The sequence below is a fragment of the Strongylocentrotus purpuratus genome, unplaced genomic scaffold, assembly GCF_000002235.5.
Source record: "Strongylocentrotus purpuratus isolate Spur 01 unplaced genomic scaffold, Spur_5.0 spur5_scaffold_18, whole genome shotgun sequence".
NCBI lineage: Eukaryota > Metazoa > Echinodermata > Echinoidea > Camarodonta > Strongylocentrotidae > Strongylocentrotus > Strongylocentrotus purpuratus.
This window is the reverse complement of record NW_022145603.1, coordinates 30,515,120-30,524,990: the sequence shown is the minus strand read 5'-3', so window position 1 is coordinate 30,524,990 and position 9,871 is coordinate 30,515,120. Positions and strand designations below refer to the sequence as shown.

The window sequence follows — 9,871 nt, the reverse complement described above, 5'->3', positions numbered from 1 at the left end:
ATAGCTCACTAAATAGATAGATAGTGGTAGTTATTTTACTTGACAGCTAAGAAAGCAATAAATGCTTGTTAGTAAGCTCCAGTGTTAGCTGTTTTAGGCTATACTTGGCCAAACCAATGCTATATTTGAACAACATGAATTTCCCCAATATGGGCAACAGGAAAGCATAAAAATAATTAAGAAGTGTCGACCTTCTCTCTTAGATTGATGAGGCATGGAACGTCCTCATCCTTGCATTTAATAAATATGCGCTCAATCACACATCTCCCTTTTTTGTGTGTGAAGTGTTAAAGCCCCACTGTACTACTTGTAGCTACTTGCTCCCTCTATATAGAAAACTTCCCCAATCTGTGCCTGTTAATCCCCCATGATCCTCTTTTTCTTATGTTAATTGAGAACTGAATTGATGAGATAGCCTCCCGTCAGTGACCTCGCTGGGTTGTCTAATCCTCTTTGGCTGAACTAGTACAGATGGCCTTTAAAGCACATCTGTGGTCGACCCTCTGAATGAAGAAATGGCTTCTGATGAGGCAGAGAAGGCATGGATACCTGCAAAATCGAATGGACAAAATAAACAATATCATAAACAATATTCTTAATTTCAACTTGTTCATTTTTTTCTTGGAGGGGGGTGGGGGTGATACTATAGAAAAGGATACAATGTATTGTTCACATAATCAGGAATAATTCAATCCTGTGTCACTAATACAAAAACTATGAGGTTCCTCTTGACAACAAACTAATCAAGTTGCATCCAGATATCAAAAACACTAATTATGATTTGTGAACTGAAATTTAAAAGCACATGAGCTCGTTTGAATTAATTACTTAATGCGAGTTGTTACTATATTACCAAATGAACATTCCTAACATGTCACATGTTGGCCAAATACAAAAAAGGAAACAAGATTGATTAAGAAAAAGAATAAACAAATGTTTTCATATAAAGAAATAATCTACCTACCCTATAGTCTATCTCCAAGAATCAACTGTTATTCATATGCCCTAGCATCAAGCTATCAATTCAGTGCACACTCAGAAAAGATCCTGGCATCGTGGCTGCTACCAGTCCAGGCCATCTTGCAACGATACTAGTTACTTTCCCAGCATAATCACAGACAACCTGTCAATATGAAATAACATGTTGGCATTCATTTGTTATGAAAACTCACTCATTTCACACTTCAGATAGGCCGTGAAATGTATAAATTTCACTTGTTATTTATGGTAATTAATGCAAATGCAGTTGAATATGAGATAATTGCTTTTCAATATCTATTTATACAACACAAATTGGAAGAAAATGCTAATTACCCTATATTTATTGACTGATGAAGTATTTCTTCATTTTTAACTCATGTTTTCATTGTTTATCTTGTAACAATGTAAACAAAAATAATCTCACTTTTAACAAAACATTTCGAGCCTAAAACAACAAATGCTTTGTGTGTGTGGGGGTGGGGGGGGGGAGGGGGTACCCACTCTCTCATCTTTTTATGGTAAATGAACCTGTTTGTTTTTCTATAGTTTAAAATATATAGTGGTAATTGCCATTGATCAATTTACATGCTTCTCTTTGTTGTTTTTTCTTTCATTGATCAATGGCAAAAACAGTGGCCCAATTGCCATGGCCATCAACAAAATATCAGAAATCTAGAGGTCATATCTGCATTGCCAATAGAAGGATGGAACAAGTTTTGATTTTTCAAATTTCCCTTTCGTTAAAAAGATATTAACGAGTGTTAGGATTTTTAAGTTTAACTATCCATTGGATATTCTTAACTGCGTACAAAGGCAGTGAAATGAGTACCTGTACGCGAATATTACTTTAATATCCATTTGGCCACTAGAAATCTTGCATTGGTCACCAATGAAATAGCATGGATGTACAACACACAAGACTGGAGAGTATTATATCTAATGTGAACATTTTGCAAGGTACAACAAAAAGGTCTAAAGGGAAAGCCGTGCTGGATCCAGTCATGATGTATTCATTTATTCTCACCTGAACATCGATGGAGTACCTGTTCTTCCTATTGAAGTAGTACCTGGCTCTTGCCCCACCAGGGCTCCTGATGCATGTGTCCCATCAACAGCAACTCCTGGAAATCTGCAGTACTGGAAAAACTGCTTCTGAATAGTAGTCACTTTTTGCCTTTTTGTAACTTGTAGGAAACTTCATGACTTGTCCCTTTCTTCTGACAACAGCTTCGGAAACATCCCTCACGACTCTCCATTCGGCAAACAGATGAATGTGACACGGCATGTCGCCTCCTCACCGTGCATCCTTTAGATCGAATTACCTTTTAAAATTTAAAAAAAAAACAAGCATTCAAATAAATCATTTTTTTGCTGGTTTATGCTATTATATTTTTGCATCCCCAACTGTCACTGTCACTTAAAAACAAAAATTATCCTGATTTCTAGATGTGGTGTGAATCAATTTAACATAAAAGACAAAATTGTCTATGCCTTTTCTAATCTCCTTCACGGCTTCACCTTTTGTGAAATTTAAGCAACAAATCACAAACTTGTTTCCAACACATAATCTGAATAATTTCCTCATGTATTAAAGCCAAATAACAGTATTGGGAAATGCCCCACACACAAATTATGAAAATTAATGCTTTCATCACCTACCATGTAAAAGAATAAATATCATAACTAATCTTTCAATGTATGGAATATGACAGAAAATGCTTAGAAATTGAATAAATTTATGTAAACGCACATGTGCATGGCTTTAGGGGCTTGCACGGTCGTAGGCAGACCAGCGGAGCGGGGCAAACGAACAGTGAATTTAGGCGGTCAACATGAATTGAAATATTTCTGGATTTTAATAACGACACTAGGGTTGGATTTTACAACAGAAGCCCTTTTTATGCCTCCGTTACGAAGTAGCCGGAGGCATTATGTTTTCGGGTTGTCCGTCCGTCCGTCCGTACGTCCGTCCGTACGTCCCGTTCTCGTGATCGCGTTATCTGAAGAACCGATTGATGGATTCCTGCCAAACTTTGGTCATGTATGTATCTTGCAGAGCCGATGAACTGATTAGATTTTGGGTCACGAGGTCAAAGGGCTCCTTATGTATGCAAAAACAGCTCGTGATCGCGTTATCTGAAGAACCGATTGATGGATTCCTGCCAAACTTTAGTCATGTATGTATCTTGCAGAGCCGATGAACTGATTAGATTTTGGGGTCACGAGGTCAAAGGTCAAAGGTCACATGGCTCATTATGTATGCAAGAACAGCTCGTGATCTAAAGAACCGATTGATGGATTCCTGCCAAACTTTGGTCATGTATTTATCTTGCAGAGGCAATGAACTGATTAGAGTTTGGGGTCACGAGGTCAAAGGTCAAAGGTCACAGGGCTCATTATATATGCAAAATCAGCTCGTGATCGCGTTATCTCAAGAACAGATTGATGGATTCCTGCCAAACTTTAGTCATGTATGTTACTTGCAGAGCCGATGAACTGATTAGATTTTGGGGTCACGAGGTCAAAGGTCACGCGGCTCATTATGTGTGCAAAAATGGCTTGTGATCGCATTATCATTAGAACTGACAGATAGATTACTATTAAACTCAGGACATCTTGCAGAGCCAATGTACTGAGTATATTTTAGGGTCATGAGGTCAAAGTTCAAAGGGTCATATATGTATATGAGAAATTGCTTGTAATCACGATATTCTGAGAACCTGTTAATGGATTACAAATGAACTTGAATTTGAAAAATTTCTTCTGTTTTGGTTGGTAAAATTGCTCTATGACGGAGGCATCATTTTCGACTGCGCGCAGTCGAATTCCATCTAGTTTATAGCTATGTTAACAATATTCATCAAGTAGTTTGGCCATGTTTTCGCCAACTTTCCCAATACAGAATTTGAATTCAAAGTACCTCAATCTAAAACAAAAGGCTCATCATCCAGCGGGTTTTCCCAATCTCAGAGGCCTCTGCCCGGTTGTGCTGCTATATATTGCCCCAGCTCCTCCTTCAGGTACACCAGATCATTATGCTGAATCAGCTGCATTTCTACTATCTTTACTGGAGTGAAGATAAAATGAAACAAATGTTTAAACAATGTTTTTAAAATATTAAAGAAATGTTACTTGTGCTTGTGACTTTGTGGGTGATCCTGGCTCTGGGGACTAAGCCAGTTAATTAAGACAATTAGAACCAGATCTAAATTTAATAAAAGCTTTGCTTGTCATGACTCATAAACAGAAATAACCGTCTGATATGGGTCATTTCTTTAATAAAAATAATAAAACTGACATTTGTTGACATTCTATAATCGGAGGTCTAAAGTGGAGCCAGACGTAGTCTCAGTGAACAACCGGCAATATAGAGAGACTGAAGCTTTTGGTCTGTGCTTGTCAGTGTGATTCATTTTGGGGAACATTGGCATTGCTAATGCCACTTCAATTTCTATTTATTTAGGTACCATACCAGTGTCCAAGTCAAGTGATGGACATCATTGCCAGGCCTAGGCTAGAGCCTGGTATTATTATCATTTTTATCATGAATTTGTAATAACTAGTGTAGGTCTAGGCCTACTCTAATTGGCATGTGTCATGGCATTGCTGACAACAAGACAAAATTAAACATGACAGTCATACTCAGATATCTACTGTAGGCCCGGCCCGGCTAGGCCCAACTCCAGCCCAGGGTCAGAGGGTGCGAGCTCCGCCGCCGCCTTGGGCGTTGGACTCGAGCTCCCTCAGACTCAGTCCCTGAACTCAAAATTGAGAGGCCATCGGATATGTAAACACCAAACATTTCATGGTAAATGGAAAGTTATAAAGCATATCACATATTGAAATGTCAATAAAGTAAAGAGTATGGATTCGACTACATGTACAGGTTTTATACTTACGATTTTAAGGAAAGGATCGAGAGATTGAGAGATTTCAATTGCACTAAAATCGGGCTGACCAGACACTATCGCAGATTGTTTTGGCGGTGAATTATTTTGATAAAATCAATCGAGCATAAATTATCTCCAACCAGTGCTGCATCCTGATTGGTTGATAGCTCTCAAACCAGGTTTGAGAAATTATAAACCTCCTATCTGAGCAGTCTGTAAATTTCGGGTCTGATGCGATGACGTACATAAACCTGGTCTGAGGACAAACCTTGCTTTGTGAAATGTAATTTCAGACCAAGGTCTGAACTCAAACCTGAAACGCGTCATATGACGTACATAAACCTTGGTCTGAGGACAAACCGGCTTTGTGAAATGCATTTCAGACCAAGGTCTGAACTCAAACCTGAAACGCGTCATATGACGTACATAAACCTTGGTCTGAGCTCAAACCTTGCTTTGTGAATTCGGGCCATAGGGTGGTATTCTCGAAAGCGGCCTAAGTTAAATCAGTGGCCTAAACCTGGTTTAAACCATGGACTATCTTTTTTGCTATTCTCGAAGGTGGCCTAAAGATAAGCCAGGCTTAAATACGTCATAGTTCGGCCTAACTTTAGGCGGCTCAGAGGGCAGGTTTAAATACGTCATAGTTCGGCCTAACTTCGCGTGACGTCACTTTTTAGTTAAATCGACTGTCCGCGGAGAGTGAACGGTAAGTTTTGCATTTGAATTTCTATATTTGATAACAATTTACACTCTTTTGTATGGATAAGCGCTCATGAAAGTTACACCAGCTAATAAAGTATTTTTTTTACTTTCATGTTGCTGTACTGGTGATAATCTAAAATGCTTTTAACTGAATAAATTTGAAGGAAACTTGGTAAATGTTCACAGTGTTCGCAGAGCAGTCCCATACGTGCAAATAATTGTCGGTTAATATTTTCGTTTCCTAAGATTGAGCAATTTCTTACCGGGTAATTCTTTTTCTTGGCACTATTGTCCTTTCGTACGCATATACCACCTTAACACCATCTTAAAACTATCATTGCTAGACGTAGAAACTACTTTTATAGTGGATTTTCGAGACGATGTTGCCTAAAAGTGGACTAGCAGTCTCTTTCGTTCGTTAGCCTCTGATTTGGGTAGTGTCGGCTGTTGTAATTTGGGTTGGAAAGTAGGCTACTAACTATTAAGCTATTGTAAGTATAGAGACAAACAAAATGGAGCCTGCAGAAACACGTGTGGTTGCTTTGGTAGTTTAATCCAGACTCAATATCCATGTGCTTTTACATGTATAATGTAGTGATCGGAAGACCCTTGCATACACTTGCATTGTGTGTAGACTATGCATCTAATATGAATAACAATGAACTGTGCCTTAACAGCTGCAGTGCATTTCTAAGTGGCATGTTAATTTCAATTGCATGTTAGTTTCAATGAACCTGTTTCTAAACATAACATCGGCCCCTCTCTTTCAGCCGACCCTACCCAAATCAGAGGCTAACAAATGAAAGAGACAGAAATTTCGGTCTGGTATCACCTCTGCCTGAGCTGCAGTGCTGTGCTAGTTGTGGCTGTTGGTGTGATGATTTTCATAACCACCCACCCCTGCCCCCCCCCCCAAGAATTTTTTTTTTTTAAACAATATTAATAGACCTAGATCTAAATTTCATCAGAGTCTAGTCTAGACAGGTCTAATAGAAATTGAAAGGAAATGGACAAAAGCTTCCTTTTTTGACATACATTTGCTGATAATGTTACTGTAACAGTAGTTTAGTCTAATAATACTATTAGTTAGTAAACTACAGAGAAAGAGAAATTGTAATTTCTCAAATATTAACATATTTTTCATCTTGATTTTCTGCTATTTCAGGTTCTTTTCAATTGATGCATGGGGATGAAAAAAGAAGGCCTCTCCCAAGCTATGGTGTCCCGCCTTGTGAAGTCCATCTCAATAGCCATTGCCAGGAGATGGGAGCAATACATCTCAATTCCTTCAACAAGAGAGGCAGTCCTGCAGAGTGCAGACCCAACATGAATGTTATAATTACTGCCATTTCCCTGGCGTTAATATGGTGCACCCACATAGGCATCTCCAAGCCAGTTGGCCCAACACCAGTTATTTCCTGAACAGGAAAAAAAGATACTCCATTTTTCTTGGAAAGTCTGCTGGTGAGTAAAGCTGTAATTACGCCTAAATTTTGTAAACTAAATCATGTTTATACAATTTTTATTAAAAGATCTCCTGATTTTATGAATCTGCAGATGTGTCTACAGGTACATTATGAAGTGATTTAAAATTGTTTTGTCTGATGAATTTAGGTGCAATCTACACTCAAACTTTTATTCATTTTACATGGGCACGAGCTAATATTTTCAGCTCAATTGCCATGGCTACCAGTCACTCCTGACAGTGACAGCTTGGTCTAGACTTTTGGGAGGAACTATCTCTGAAAATAAGACACAAATAATCAACAGTTGATTAACTTCTTTAAAATTTGGGTCAGAAGAAAATTCAAACCTACCGCTAACAATTCTGGACCATATAAGACTTAGAGACCTACAGACTGCAGTACAGTGCAGTGCAGTAAATTTTCATTTTACTTTTTCCCCTTTCACGAAGCTCATTTTGGGAGATAACATAAACAAAGACAATCTTTGGTCTAATGTTAGATTGAACTAAAATGGAAAAGATGGGCTCTAACGATTAGGGCCTTGTAAAATCTCCATTCCAGGCTGCATTTACATCTAGGTTAAGCCAACTGTCGGTTGGTTATCTAAGTAAGATGTAGACCTCTAGACTTGATTTTAGGAAAGGGACTAACTTAGCTATAGACTTTAACTACTTAGGGCTTTCTTAGGCCATGAAATGACAAGTACAACTTTGTGCAAGCACATTTATGAGATAGTACTGCAAGAATGTGTATGTTTGTTCTTGATTTTAAAAGAGATACCGGTAGTCATTCTGTAAATCAATGATTACTAGTAACTGAGTGGGGAGGGGTGCCTAGTCACTGCCTACATGAAAGGCGCCTTAAAAAAAAAATTAAGTTAGAGTAGATTTTTGATATTTTAATGAGGTCTACCGTAAACCTTTTTATTTTTGTTTCAGGATGATGTTTTTCTTCAGTAAAATAAATGAAGGCAAATTCCCTGATAACTGAGACAAATTCAGAGAGAGGAAGGAGAACTACTGAGCTGCTGAATTTCTGACAGGTAGGCTGTACGAATAAGTTGTTGTTTGTATGCCCATGTACTTCAAGGATGGCATTTGTTCATTCACATTTTTCCATCAATACTTTCATGTAATTGATTATGCACTCCACTTTTACCACAATGTACATGGAAGACCTTTTTAATCTTTAACAGAAATAGGTTTCAATGTGCTTCCTTTCATTATTTTCTCTTTTCATTCAACAGACTTGCAAGGACTATGAAGTTCTACTTAGCCTCTTCAATGAACCAGACTCCATCTGCTGTAACTGTGACTGCGTGGGGATCAAAACCTTTGTATTATAATCCTCATAACATGAAGCTATGGTAACAAACAAGCAACCATTGATAAAAAGCCTGATATATCCTTGTTGTATGTGTGAACCACAAAGCAACCATCACTCATAAGGATGTTTTTATGTACATCAGATCTTCATTGTTTCACTGGAAAATTGTGATTTTGAATCATTTCAGAAATCATGTTTTGTAATGTGTTTTATAACATAGTGCAAGTCATGATATAACAGATTCCCTGCAAAAGAAACATGGCTCAAAAGTAGACTATGCTTTGTTTTAAAAAAATGGGAAAAAGTAATGTAACAAATGCATAACATTTAATTCTAATAGTTTCAAGTTGCAGATTATGTGGCTATTGCAGCTTAATATTTGACCTTCAATTTTATAATCGTATTCATCGTGAATTACAATCTTTTCTGTTTCAAGAAAAATAAATGAATTGAACATAATTGTTGATATGTTATATACAATATTCCTTTCATATCTTTTGATTTTAAGTGTGCATACTGTTGGGTTCATTGAATTATACATGAAAAAAGTCTTGTAATAGAACAGTGAGAGAACAGAGAGCGAGTGAGAGAGAGAGAGAGAGTAAAAGAGAAAGGGAACCAAATGAGAAAGAACAATTTAATGGTGAGAGAAATAAACAATGATGTGAGATAGTGTGTGTGTGTGAGAGAGAGAGAGAGAGAGAGATGGAGATAGGGAGAAAGAGTTGGGGGGGGGGGGGAGGGGGTACAGTGCCCCCTTTTTCAAATGCCCCTTTTTATATAGGAAAGTTCCCTTTTAACTTTGTAAGAAGTGCCCCTTTTTCCATAGGAAAAGTGCCCCTTCCCCTTTTCACCTCTGATAAGTGCCCCTTTAATTTTGACACGCGCCCCTTTTCCTTTGACAAGTTTTCATTTTTCTTTGCAATAAGTGCCCCTTTTCACTTTTGAGAAGTGCCCCTTCACCTCTGATAATTGCCCTATTTAAATTTGAGAGGTGCCCCTATTAACAAAATTATCGGTGTCCATTTTCTTTCAACAAATGCACATTTCCTTTATTATAAGTGCCTCTTTTTCATTCTCATAAGTGCCCTTTAAAAATATGTTAAATGCCCATTTTCAGGTGCGATATGTGATCCTTTTCACCTCTGATAATTTCCCTTTTAACAATGATACAATTCCAGCAAGTGCCCTTTTTGTTGGTGCTGCCCTCCGCTTTGGAAGTCGCTTCGCCGCCCCTGGACGTCATATTGCTCAAGTTGTCGTGGTGATGCATCCTCTCCACACTGCGCGCATCCATTGTCTTAGCCCATTGTTTTAGTGCATTGTGACGTCATATTGCTCAAGTTGTCGAGGTGATGCATCCTCTCCACACTGCGCGCATCCATTGTCTTAGTGCATTGTGACGTCGCAGCTTCGGTACTGAGCATGTGCAGAAACCGTAACCATGGTGAATAATCCATGGACTAAGTTAGGCCAGGTTTAAACCATGGATCAGTTAGGCCA

At 38.2% G+C, this 9,871-nt stretch overlaps 2 long non-coding RNA genes across 3 annotated transcripts; one reads left to right on the top strand and one right to left on the bottom strand.

Annotated features, from left to right (window-relative positions):
- Window positions 1-390: 390 nt before the first annotated feature.
- LOC115925564 lies at window positions 391-4,957 on the bottom strand. 2 transcript variants are annotated; one of them, XR_004064811.1, is made up of 4 exons: window positions 3,902-4,009; window positions 2,006-2,303; window positions 965-1,123; window positions 391-549 (listed from the first exon to the last, which is right to left on the bottom strand). It is a non-coding gene; the product is annotated as an uncharacterized LOC115925564 (long non-coding RNA). The 2 variants fall into 2 exon arrangements; XR_004064812.1 differs by lacking the exons at window positions 2,006-2,303; window positions 3,902-4,009 and adding an exon at window positions 4,881-4,957.
- Window positions 4,958-5,347: 390 nt separating this feature from the next.
- Window positions 5,348-8,996, top strand: LOC115925563. The gene is made up of 4 exons (XR_004064810.1): window positions 5,348-5,580; window positions 6,742-7,040; window positions 7,981-8,084; window positions 8,289-8,996. It is a non-coding gene; the product is annotated as an uncharacterized LOC115925563 (long non-coding RNA).
- Window positions 8,997-9,871: the final 875 nt, after the last annotated feature.